The 12,361-nt window shown below is 26.4% G+C and overlaps 1 protein-coding gene across 1 annotated transcript in view; it reads left to right on the top strand.

Annotated features, from left to right (window-relative positions):
• Nucleotides 1-12,361, top strand: part of LOC130799624 (uncharacterized) — a 417,568-nt gene that overhangs the window by 106,392 nt on the left and 298,815 nt on the right. The window lies entirely within an intron of this gene.

Genomic DNA, 12,361 nt, shown 5'->3' with positions numbered 1-12,361 from the left:
TTCACTAGTGCAAAGTAGCTAGTAATAATCATGGTAGCTATGAGTAGCAGTATTTTTCTAGGTAACTATTGGTTACATATTCATCTAACTAGCTATCTAAACTCTAAAGTAGTTCTTTTCCACAAAATTAGCTGTCAAAATTTAATTAGTTATTTAATTTCTAATAATTTTAGATATTTTGTTTTTTATTTATTGAGTTTATAATTATTTGATCGAATTTATTGATTAAATTTTAATAGTAATATAATAAAATAAATAGAATATTAGTTAGAAAACAAACAACATAAACATAACAATGATTCATTTCTAAATCAAAACATTAGTCCATTACAGAAGAGTGAATGATCTTGCCAAAATCATAACAAATTTTTTGACATAAACCACAAAAGAGATAAATAAAAAAAGAACAGATGAATTATAGAGCAAAGCAATAAATTGAAAGTCAAAAATATATTCCCTACAAACCTTTGAAAAAAATGCACCAATAAACTTTTTCTTTCTCTGGTAAAACAGATAAATCTTTGATATCTATTTTAATAAACATTTATTTGTTTTCTTCTGCGTTCATATTAGTCCTTTGAAAATTTGTCACATAATCTCACCGTGTCCCACTCGTATAGATACAGGATAGCCGTGGACGCGGGCCTACAAACCCACGGGTCAAGAGCATTGACTTGCACATACACTTGATGTGGTTCATTGTTTCCCAAAACCATATGGTTGTAGGAAGATTAGCCCATCCAATACATATGCAAGTCCACAACCTACTATTTCATCGATGCGGATCATGTCTCACATATAAAATATTTCCAACACTCTCCCTCACATGTGAGCCACATCATACCAGCAACCACCTTCGAGTCTGATACCATATTAGTTCGTGACCATTCGTCACATAACTCACGGTGGCCCACTCGTGTGGACACTGGGATGCCCGTTGGCTCAAGTCTACAAACCCATGGGTCAAAAACGTTGACTTGCACATACATTTGATGTGGCTCATTGTTTCCCAAAATCATATGGTTGTAGAAAGATTAACACATCCAACATATATGTAAGTCTACAACCCACTATTTTAACGATGTGAAATCATGTCTCACATATAAGTTATTTCCAACGCTTCATACCCCAAAACCATTGTTTATAACAGATAAATCTTAAAAAACAACAAAAATTTCTATCTTTGACAAAAAGGATTGAATATATATTTTTATGTTATATTTGATTTGTTGCTAACAATGGTAATGATACCATAAAACATCAAATTCATGAGAAATTTAGCATGTATTATGTAAATGGACCCCATCAAATAAACTTTTTTTAGTTTGTAAGAATTGCTGCTGCGGAAGCGTCAAATATAAATAGAAAAGTTGAAAAAGAAAGAGTAGTTGTATTGATTAATAAACAAGATTACATGGTTCATTTAATTTATGCAACATCCACACTTAGCATTAAGCTATATTGATTATCTATATGTTTAACGACAAAAGATTAAAATTTAATAAAAATTCAATTGGGAAATGAGTTTGCGGAAGAGAGGCTAATACATCAATGATAGTATTTGAGAAAGTAAGGTAACTTTAGATGTGACTATTAGCAAACTTAATTAACTAAGACAAGAAGTGTAGTTTATATAGGCACAAATAGAGCACAAACCAAAACAAAAACATAAACGGTTACATATCCTCACAAAATGATGTTGGATCATGGTGCTCGTACGATTTGTTCATAACGTAAAAAATAAAAATAAAAAAATCTTAATTTATGCTAATACAAGAAGCAACTTTTTTTAATAGTTTAGACTAACCCAAATAAAATTATCTCACGGTAAAATGGTCTCAATAGAGAATTAGTGATAACCATTTGGGTCCATCTCTTCCATACTACCAAACTTAATAGTTAAGTTAATAAAATCCCAAAACTTGGTGAACAAAATTCATCCATTAACCTAGCATAACCAAATTATAAAAATAGAAACATAATGATTTGTTCACAATAGAGCTATGAACATATACATGAGCACTTATATAGTTGATAAATTTTGAATTATTTCAGAAGTAATAAGGGTACAAAATATAAAATATACAATGACAATTTTAATAGAGTATATATAATATTTTAAGACGTCAACTAATATTTTAAATCATTTTAAATTTTTATTCAAGAGATGTAATTTATTCATATAGTTAAATGATTTAAAATTATAATCTAAAAATTTCTAGATGAATAATGCTACTTAAGACAAGGCAGAAAGACTAGGAAAAGAGAAATAGAAGTATATAGTGATGTGACACTTTCATAATATTTTAATAATTTTAAATTTTTGCATGAGTTTAAAATGTTTGTTATCAATATTTTGGAGAAAGAAGAAGCCAAAGTTATTTGGAACAAGTTGGTTTTGACCTTAGCAACAAATAACAATTAGGATTTTACACAATTTCAATACGAATATGACATCATTTTTTTCATTTTTGTTAATGGAGGAGTTAAAGGCAGTAAGATATGCTGCTTGATTTTCTATCAATATTACCTCATGAATCACCTTTACACTGATTTTTAAATTTGTTTTTTTTATAAGTATCTCAATTATAATTTGGATAATATAATGAAAGGTTAAAAGATGTCAAAGGTTGGTAAAATTCAGAGATTTTAATTTAACTATTTTGACCTTTTATCTAGACATTATTGTATCAGAGATTACACTAACTAAAAATTATTTTCTATCTATATTTATCCATCTTCTATCTATTTACTAAAGTCATTAATTACAATAACACGTGTTCCAATCATATTCATTTTTCCTCCGTAAAAAATCATATGGATAAAAGGGCGAGTATTCTATAAATTAGCAAGGATTTGTTTCCATTACTAATCTGAATCAACACACTTTTTTTATAATATGATGGCGTTTACAATTTAAGGTTTTCAATTTCTATATTGATTTAAGATTTTTTTAATCTTATTCCAATCAAGGATATAGAATGTTTTTTTATCCTTTTTATTTTAAACACCATTCTTATTAGATTACACACACATATATATTTTTTCCTGATTTTAATAATTGTTATAGTTACTGTAGCAACTACTATTCATCAATTAATTTTATTTGACATATATTTACCTATGTATAATGTAAAAAATAGTCAATTGAGATCTTGTTTGATTCGTCTTAATGCATAATTTTACAATAGTAAGCATTTAGATTTTTTTTATCTTATAAAACTGAAGATATATATTAAAGATTAAAATTACTCATTAAATAACATAAAAAATAAAAATGTAACAACTACTAAAAATCAGAGGAAATATATATGCAAATATGATCAATTTGGTTTATTTATAGCAAGCAAATAGTAATATTAATGAGATTAACATATTTTGTGCATTTACGTAGAGAGTTAACCTAAATTCAACCTCAATAATTTGAAATGTATGAATTGTGAAAGCTCCCTCAATTTTTATTTTTGTGTATTTAAATAATTTTCTTAATTACATCTAATTCAAGACAAAATAAATAGTTATATTTTATTTAATGTTTATACATCTCTTAAGTTAAAATATATATAGTATTAATTTTTAGAATATTCCATAAAGATAATTTGAAATGATTTATTTATTTAATATTCGTAATTTTTTTATGAACTAAATGTATTGGGTATAATGATAATATAATTTGAAATGATTTGTGTGTAGTCTTGCTCGACTTGCAGCATTTACTTAAATCCTTTACTTCGCAGAAATTTCATGCAAAATGTGGTGGTATAAAGATGCTTGACCACATAATCTGATGTTTTTTCTGATTAAAGAATAAAGTAAACTATAAGGTCAATACATGGCGTCTGGATAACAAAATATATAATATACACAATAAAAGTTTTACCATTACAACTCACAATCATATTGCTAACGCCTCCCACCTATATTGGTAATGAAAAACTTTTAAATTTTTTTTATAATTTTATTGATGTGCTTGTTCTTTTTTAATCATCTTATTTCATTTATAATATTTATTTATTTTAATGTATTACTGTTTAAAAGGATGATAATCGAAAATTGTATTTTAAAACTCATTAACGTAAGAATACTGACATAGTATATTTAATGAATATACACACTATGAGTCAATCTTATTACCACCTTTTAGTACGAACAAGCTAAACAAATGTGCCGTAATTATATTAATCAAATATTATGCTTATGTAATGCAGTATGTAATATGTATTAATAGTATTAATCACTAAGAGAAATAGCTAGATTTAAAAATAAATTCAACATTAGTTTGGTTTGACGACAGAAGTTTGTAATCACATTCTAAAATTAGGATATTAATGGATTGAATTCAAATTGTATTTATCGACTATACTTTGAATATACTTTTAATTCTTATTTAGATTTATTTGGATTCTAATTATTTTGACTTTTCTTCGACTCAAATTTGAATAATTTACATCTGCTGATATTGCTCTAACTCAAAGTCTCGAATTTTCAGTAGATTACAATTAGACTTTTCTTTGAAAAAAACATCAAATATTTTTAAAAGTCAATAATTTCATATGAAAAATTTCTTATGTATAGACTAATATCTACTCAAACTTTAACTTAATAATAAAATGCAAACTCACAACAATAAATTCTTTCAAATAGAACAATAATAAACGAATAAATAATAGTCAAAATAAATACTATTATCATAGTCAAAATATTGTTGTAGGAATAATTCTACGCGCTACTTGTACTTGATGTTTGGAACAAGTTACTGCATTTTCGTTGGGCTGCATTTGGCATTTTTCATTTGGATTTTCTTCATGGTTCAAAGGATTATTAATAACTTTATATTTAACAAATGTAGTATTAATTAACTTAATTCTATATTTTACCAAATCATATCTTCTTTCGTCATTCTAAATCAATTCTCAAGCTTTTATTTCAAAAGTTCGATTTCTAAGAGGTAGCCTAGACTTTCTTGCTTGAGATCACGATAGTTATTATAAAGTTTATTTTATTACATTGAAAACTTAAGTTTTAACATATTGATTGGTAAATTATTATTAGTAACATTGCATTAATAAGTATTCATAAAAACAATCTTGTTTGAATCTTAAGGTGTTCGTTTGCACTTAAAAATAATCTTAAAAAATATCTTGAGCATTGAATATTATTAGTAACATTGTATTTAAAAATAGGAAAAATTACCTAAAATAATAATTTTAGAGATATTTGCTTGGAGTAAATTTGGATAACCCAATGACCTGCTATAGTAGATAATTCATAAAAGAGTAACCTGAAAATTAATTTAAAATTAGAGAAAAAATTCAAAATAACATAAAAAAATTATGAATAATAAAAGAAAATCATAAATTTTTTTAATATTTTTTTTTTTTTTGATATTTTATTTTAATTTATCTTTATTAAGAAAAAAAAATTTGCTACAGCAAGTTATCCGGTTACCAGATTTACTCTAGGAAAATACCCCTCAAAGTTGGAATTATTTATGGTTAATCAATAAGTGAAATTATTGTACGAAAATCACGAAAATATTGAATTATTTTAGGTAATTTTTCCTTAAAAATATTCATAAAAATAAAAATAATCTTAAAGTTTGATTTCTTATTGATATTCATTTCATCATTAGAATTCTAAATCACAATTTTCAATTATGATATTTCTTATTTTTAATTACTATATATTTAAATTAAATTTTATTAGTCATTGAGAGCTCATGTTAATTTTATTTTTTTAAATAAGCCACCAAATTCTCACACACAGTGGCAGAACTATATTAAGACATAGTAAAAAGTGTGCGGCCCCACCAATTTTTTTTTTTTTGAAAAATTAGTAAATAATATAAATTTATATTAGGAGAACATTTGTTTAGGTTAAGAGGCAATATAAAATTTGCCGTATTTTTCTTTTTAATTTGTCCATTAAATATGTTTTATTTTTATTTTTATCCACAGTTTTATACTTTTAAATTTTCATCCATATATATTTCCATTTTTCTATATATATCACTTTACTAATTGTTTATGATTATCCCATTAATTGTTATTGGAACAAAATTGGTGGGCAGAGGTAATAAGTATTCAATTTAGTTATGCGAAATTTAGATAATTTCTTTATTAAGACCGTCTCTCTTGAGATGGCTTACTATGGACTGATCTATATTTTAAATTTCTTAAGATTTAATAAAAAAAAATTTTTTATCTAGTTAACTCTTACGGCTTACTATGGACTGATCTATATTTTAAATTTCTTAAGATTTAATGAAAAAAAAATGTTTTTATCTAGTTAACTCCTATGTAAGTTTAAATTTGAGCTGCTTATATGGTCCGTCTCACGGTAAAACGATCTCATACAAGACTTGCTTAATTTATTTAACAATACCAATGATTCCATTTCTTGAGGAATCATACAATTTGATAAAAAGACTGAAAAATTCCACATGTCAATCTCATTTAGCCCCATTAGATGTAGGAATTTAATTGGTTGATATTGATTTATGTGGAAAATAAAAGTAATAAGCTACTCTTTTCTAAAAATTAACTATATTGAGTAATATATTTACCTTTTTAGATACTGAATACTTTGAATGGTTCTAGCTAGAGGTGTTTATTCGGGTGATCGGGTCAGTTTTGGACATGTGTCGATTCGATTGTATTTCGGATCGGTTATATTTTCAGATGCGTGTTGCGACGAGTCACACTCGGGTCGGGTCGGTTGGTCACAGTTTGGTTGAAGATCGGTTATTCGAGCTATCGGGTTAGCATCAGTTCGGTGTCGGTTGAAGTTCATGTCGAGTTTCAATCGGTCTCGGGTTGTCATCGGTTAATAATTGGTTCGATTTTACCGGGTATAGATCAGGTTCGGGTATTTTTCAAGTAGAATTCGGCTACGAATTGCGAATTACTAATTACTATTGATTGAGTCAGTATTAGATTAAGTTCTTAGTCATTTTTTAATTGATGATAAGGGTCCTTTACTTAAAGCAAAATAGTGAAAATGCAAATCAATTAGTGATCATTATTACATTGTTACTTTTAGTTGTTTGACCAGAAATTAAAATTGTAAAGTTCTATCACTTTTCATCTAATTCGATTAAAAGTAGTTAAACAAACATTGACCATTGATTATTAACTCTAAATATATGAAACCATGTATTTATTAAATTTATTTTATTAAAATATTTATCACTTTATTAAATAACTAATAAGATGATTGAATATGAGTCGATCATACTTCTATGTAAAAAATTGGTTCAGGTTTACAGTAGTTCAAGCTAAACTTCGTTCAGGTTAATTCGGTTTTAGCCGGATCGAGTTCGGTCTCGAGCATAATTCGGGTCGGATATGACTCGGGTCGGTCATTATTAGGTTCAGGTAATCTTGGTTAACGGTTATGTGTTGGTTAGAAAAATTGGTTAAAGCTCGGGTTCTATTTTTCCATTTTCGGTTGTCAACCAATTCGAGTATAGCTTCGGGTCGGGTAATGTTGGTTCGATAAACCCAAAAAAGAAATTCGTTTTCGGGTCGATTTACTTTCGATTTCGAATCGAATTTTCGGGTCGAGTCACTTTTGAACAGCTCTAGTTCTAGCTGACATTAAGCTACATTAAATAAATTATTAATTCGAATTTTTACATACCTTAAATCTACTATTTTTATAAGCCACATAGTTTGAATATTTTCATAAAACTAATAAGCTAGAAAGTTCTGTTACATCGAATCATACAATTTAATAAAAAGACAGGAAAATTCCACATGTCAATCTCATGTAGCCCCGTTAGATGTATGAATTTAATTGGTTGATATTGGTTTATGTGGAAAATAAAATTAATAAGTTACTTGTCATTTTTAGTCTTTCTAAAAAATTAACTAGATTGAGTAATATATTTACCTTTTTAAAAACTGAATACTTTGAATGGTTCTAGCTGACATTAAGCTATATTAGATAAATTATTAATTCGAATTTTTACATACCATAAATCTACTATTTTTATAAACTACATAGTTTGAATATTTTTATAAAACTAATAAGCTAGAAATCTTTGTTACTTCGAATGATGTAAATAAGGTTAAAAATATATAATGTGTTATATATTTATTAAATTTTATTTAACATTAAAAAGGCGTGGTTTAGGGAATTTGATTAATACAATTGGACTTTTTAAGGATTTTTGAGAGCATATTATATTTATATATATTTTCTTACAAAAAATTTTGCATTAATAAATAAGTTGTCAAGTTATACCCGCAAATAAGTTGTATTGCGTTGCTTTTTATTTTATGTTAAAAAATGTTAATCAATGGGTTTATCACACCCGGTTTGTCATTACTAGCAAATTATATTGTACTAGAATAGAAATCCATGCAATGTACGAATTTTTAAATACGTTAATATTTAATAAAATTTTAGACTAATAAAAAAAAATTAAATTTTAGACTATTTATATTGTAATTTTGTCATTAGAGTGTTAATACATTTTTAAAAAGGAATAATTGCATTATCGAAAATTAGAAAATGTTTTAAGTTGATTGATTTTTATTGCACTAATATATTTGGTAGCTGAGATAGTCTGATTGCATACAGACTGATTACATTTGACTATTTTTTTGCATTAATTCATTTGTTGCCAAATTGCCATTCGGTTCAATATTCTGACATTTTTCCTAAAATTCAAAATTGTAATTATGGTAGTCTAACAATGTAAATAACTGATTTTAATGATCTATTAAATAATTTTTATGTCATTTCAATTTTAAAGAACAATCGTTGGAAAAAGACAATTATGTACTTCCAGTAATTTCCTAAATTGCAGTATAATTGGAATATATGTAATTTATTATGTAGTATAATTTTTTACATAGTACATCATATATATTACACTATAATTCCGATAATTTATCAAACAATATATAGTTTTCTACACAGTACATCATATATTTCCTAGTATAATTTTTTAAGAGTACATTTATTTATATATAATAGTGTAATTAGAATAATTGTAATTTATGGCATCCATCAATGTATAAATTTTTCCAAAAATGAAAATACTTAAATATGGTAAATCCAAAAAGAAATGTCAAATAGTCAAATTTCATTAATAGCGCCCAATGAAAAAAAAACATAAATGTCATGCTCACAATTAAACTGCCTTATACCATTATACAATAAAATTAATAGATTGTATGATGATTGATTGATACTTACGTTCATATTAATTAATTCAATCTACTATAATTTTTTAATTAGATTAAATGTTTTTAGATTTGATTTAAAAATAAAATAGCTATTAGCTTTTAAAACTAAAAGCTATTATTTCGGAGTTAGTTATTTTAGTAAGTCATTAGCAATATGAGAGTTAGTTAGTGGGATTGTTTTAAACAATTATCTAGATTTAGGTTTTTTAATAAATAATTTTTTTTGATTTAGATATATTTTTATGACTTTGTAAGCCTATAAAAATATTATTTTTCAGATAAATGAATGTAGCAGTTTTATATTTATCACTCTACCGTATTTATTTTCTTTAATTTATTCCAATATAGTGGTATCAAAGCCAATATGACCGAGATTCATGTAATAAAAGTAATGGAGAGATTAAAATGCTCTATAAATAGGTATTGATATAAAAAAAAGGGGTAAAAGTAAGTGAAAAGTACATCAACAAAGAAAATAACATGGTTCCTTTTTTCTATTAATGCGAATTTGTTAAATATTATTCCTTTTATTTTATAACAATTTTTCCAAAAATATTAGGAAAAAAATATTAAAAAATGCGAATTGCTAAAGTCAAGGAGTGGACACAATTAATTCGCGCTAAATTTGTTGTTAGTGTTATGGTTTGTCTCAAGTGAGATTTACTGATTGAGAGGCTTGTTTTTTGCTATCTAAACAATCTAGTTCTTAAAATAAGACCACCTTGATCATTGTGTCTGCACAAGTAACAAATGTTAGAAGGGACTAGAGAGGTTCTCCAAGGACCTTCTTCGACACCTAAGTTAGTAAAAAATTTGGGATACGTAGTTGAGTACCTAACAAACCCTAATCCAAGTGCTCAATCGCTCTTATCTTAGAGGTGTTATACTAGAGTTTGTTTAATGGCGTGAGGCCTAAGTACTTTGTCTTGTCTCATAAGAGTAATAAAGTTTATTTTCTTAGTGAATGCTTTTCAGAGTGAACCTTGATTCAACATTGAAATGTAGTCAGAATTAAGATATTTTGAACATGATGAATAAAGGGGATAGTGAGTCATGCTTCACTATTGGAGAAATTAATAAATGAATTAGAATATTTGCTGAGGATGATTATTTTGTGTGATATTTTATTCTATGTTGACATGGTGGGTAAGAAGTTACAATCTGAGTTCACCAGCATCGATGTTACAATTAGCCAAATAAGTGATGTCATGAATTACTTTGAGTAGTATAGAGATAAAGAGTTTGTTCTTATTTTGATACATGCAAAAACTATTGCTTCTGATATGGGGATTGAGTTTGATTTTCCAATCAAGCGTCGCACTCAATGAAAAAGGCGATTTGATGAAAGTGTTGATGAAGAAGTGATACAATCACCAGAGGAAGATTTTCGAATCAACTACTTTTTAGTTTTTGTGGATATAACCATCACTTCGCTTAATGAATGATTTGAGCAGCTAACTACCTTTCAGAGTATTTTTGGATTCTTATGTGATTCAAATAAGTTGAAGTCACTAGATGGTGATGCATTGAGAGCATGTTTTGTTAATTTTACTGCGACATATTCTCATAATAATGTATAAGATGTTGATATATATGATTTATTTTCAGAGTTCAAAGTATTTCAAAGGACTTTGCCGGAATGGTTAATATCAACAAATACTAATTAGTATTTTGGAGTTTGTCAAAGAAGCTAATTGTTTCCCCAATGTTTCAATTGCTTGTTGAATCTTATTAGTTGTTTCTTTAATAATTGCATCAACTGAGAAGAGTTTTTCAATGTTGAAGATACTAAAAAATTACTTAAGATCTTCAATTTCACAAGAATGTTTTGGATGGTCTTGCACTGTTATGTATTGAGAAAAATATGAATGAATCTCTTGATTTAGACACTATTATTAGTGTTTTTGTATCAAAAAATGCTCATAGGAATATTTTTATTTGATTTTAATTATATATTGATGTATACGCTTTTTTTATTACGACATTTAATATACAAATTTTTTATGTCTATATAATAATGAGGGGCCCATAAAATATATTTCTCGACGCGCCCCTAAAAGCTTAGGATCGACCCTGTGTGGTGAAATAGTGTTGGGGTTAGGCTGAGTGGCGAAAGGGGTAAGAAAGGAGATATGTTTTTTTTTCCTTTTTTTTCTTTTATGTTGTAAAATGAATTAATCTTCTCTAATTTTTAACCCAAAATAATTTGTTATAATAGATCATCACGTAATAGGGTGCGTTGTGGGCAAATTAAAACTACAATAAATGAAATTATTAGAAAATAATCAAAATAAGAGATTATTTTATGCAGATGGTTAAAAGATAAATTATAAATTTCAATTTTTTTATAAAATTTATTAAAATCTTTGTTTTAGAAAAGTTTTTTAAAAGAGCTTTTTGTTTCAAAATCCATCTAAAAAAATTTGTCTACTTGTGTGTTGATTAATTAATGTTATGATTTTACTTCATCTAATATCAATCAAATTTAAATAAGGAATTCATAGCGTTCTAAATTGTATTAGTTAGAATATTTAGCCTATATATACGACCAAAGGCGGATCTAGGTATGGGCTTCCCCAGACACGTGCCCCGAAGACAACTTAAAAAAACATTAACTTAGAAATTCTACCCTTCCAGCATTGAAGTTAGTTAGACCTTTGAGGTGTTGAAGAAGGCTTGATATATATTGAAGAAGGTGAATAGAAGCTTTACCTTTTTTTCTTTTCTTTTTACTTTATTTACTTACTTCTATATTTACTTTTTACTTTTTCGTTATTAATTTTTAGAAACTTGTACTCTTATTGAGTACTACTGGTCGTACTAACTACTACTACTAGTCTACACCTTATATAAATTTTTTTATTTTTTTAATTTTTTTTACTTTTCTTTTTTTTGCTTTTGATGAAATATTTTTTTGTTTATCTTAATAATGTGCATTATGAAAATTTTAAATTTTATTAATTATTTACATTTTAGACAATTTTAAGTATATTTTTGTTATATGAATATTTTTTATTAGTTTGCACTATCTTCGTACTCGTATCAATAATAAGATGGTGTTCATGTATCCTAGAATTTTGAAATTGTCGTATCGGATCCAAATGGGCTTTTTTGCATAATATTGAATGTATTCCAAGATATTTTTTTTTTTGAAAATTTGCAAA

Source organism: Amaranthus tricolor, chromosome 14 (assembly GCF_026212465.1).
Source record: "Amaranthus tricolor cultivar Red isolate AtriRed21 chromosome 14, ASM2621246v1, whole genome shotgun sequence".
NCBI classification, from domain to species: Eukaryota; Viridiplantae; Streptophyta; class Magnoliopsida; order Caryophyllales; family Amaranthaceae; genus Amaranthus; species Amaranthus tricolor.
The sequence above is the reverse complement of the archived record's forward strand: the minus strand, read 5'-3'. Positions and strand labels throughout refer to the sequence as shown.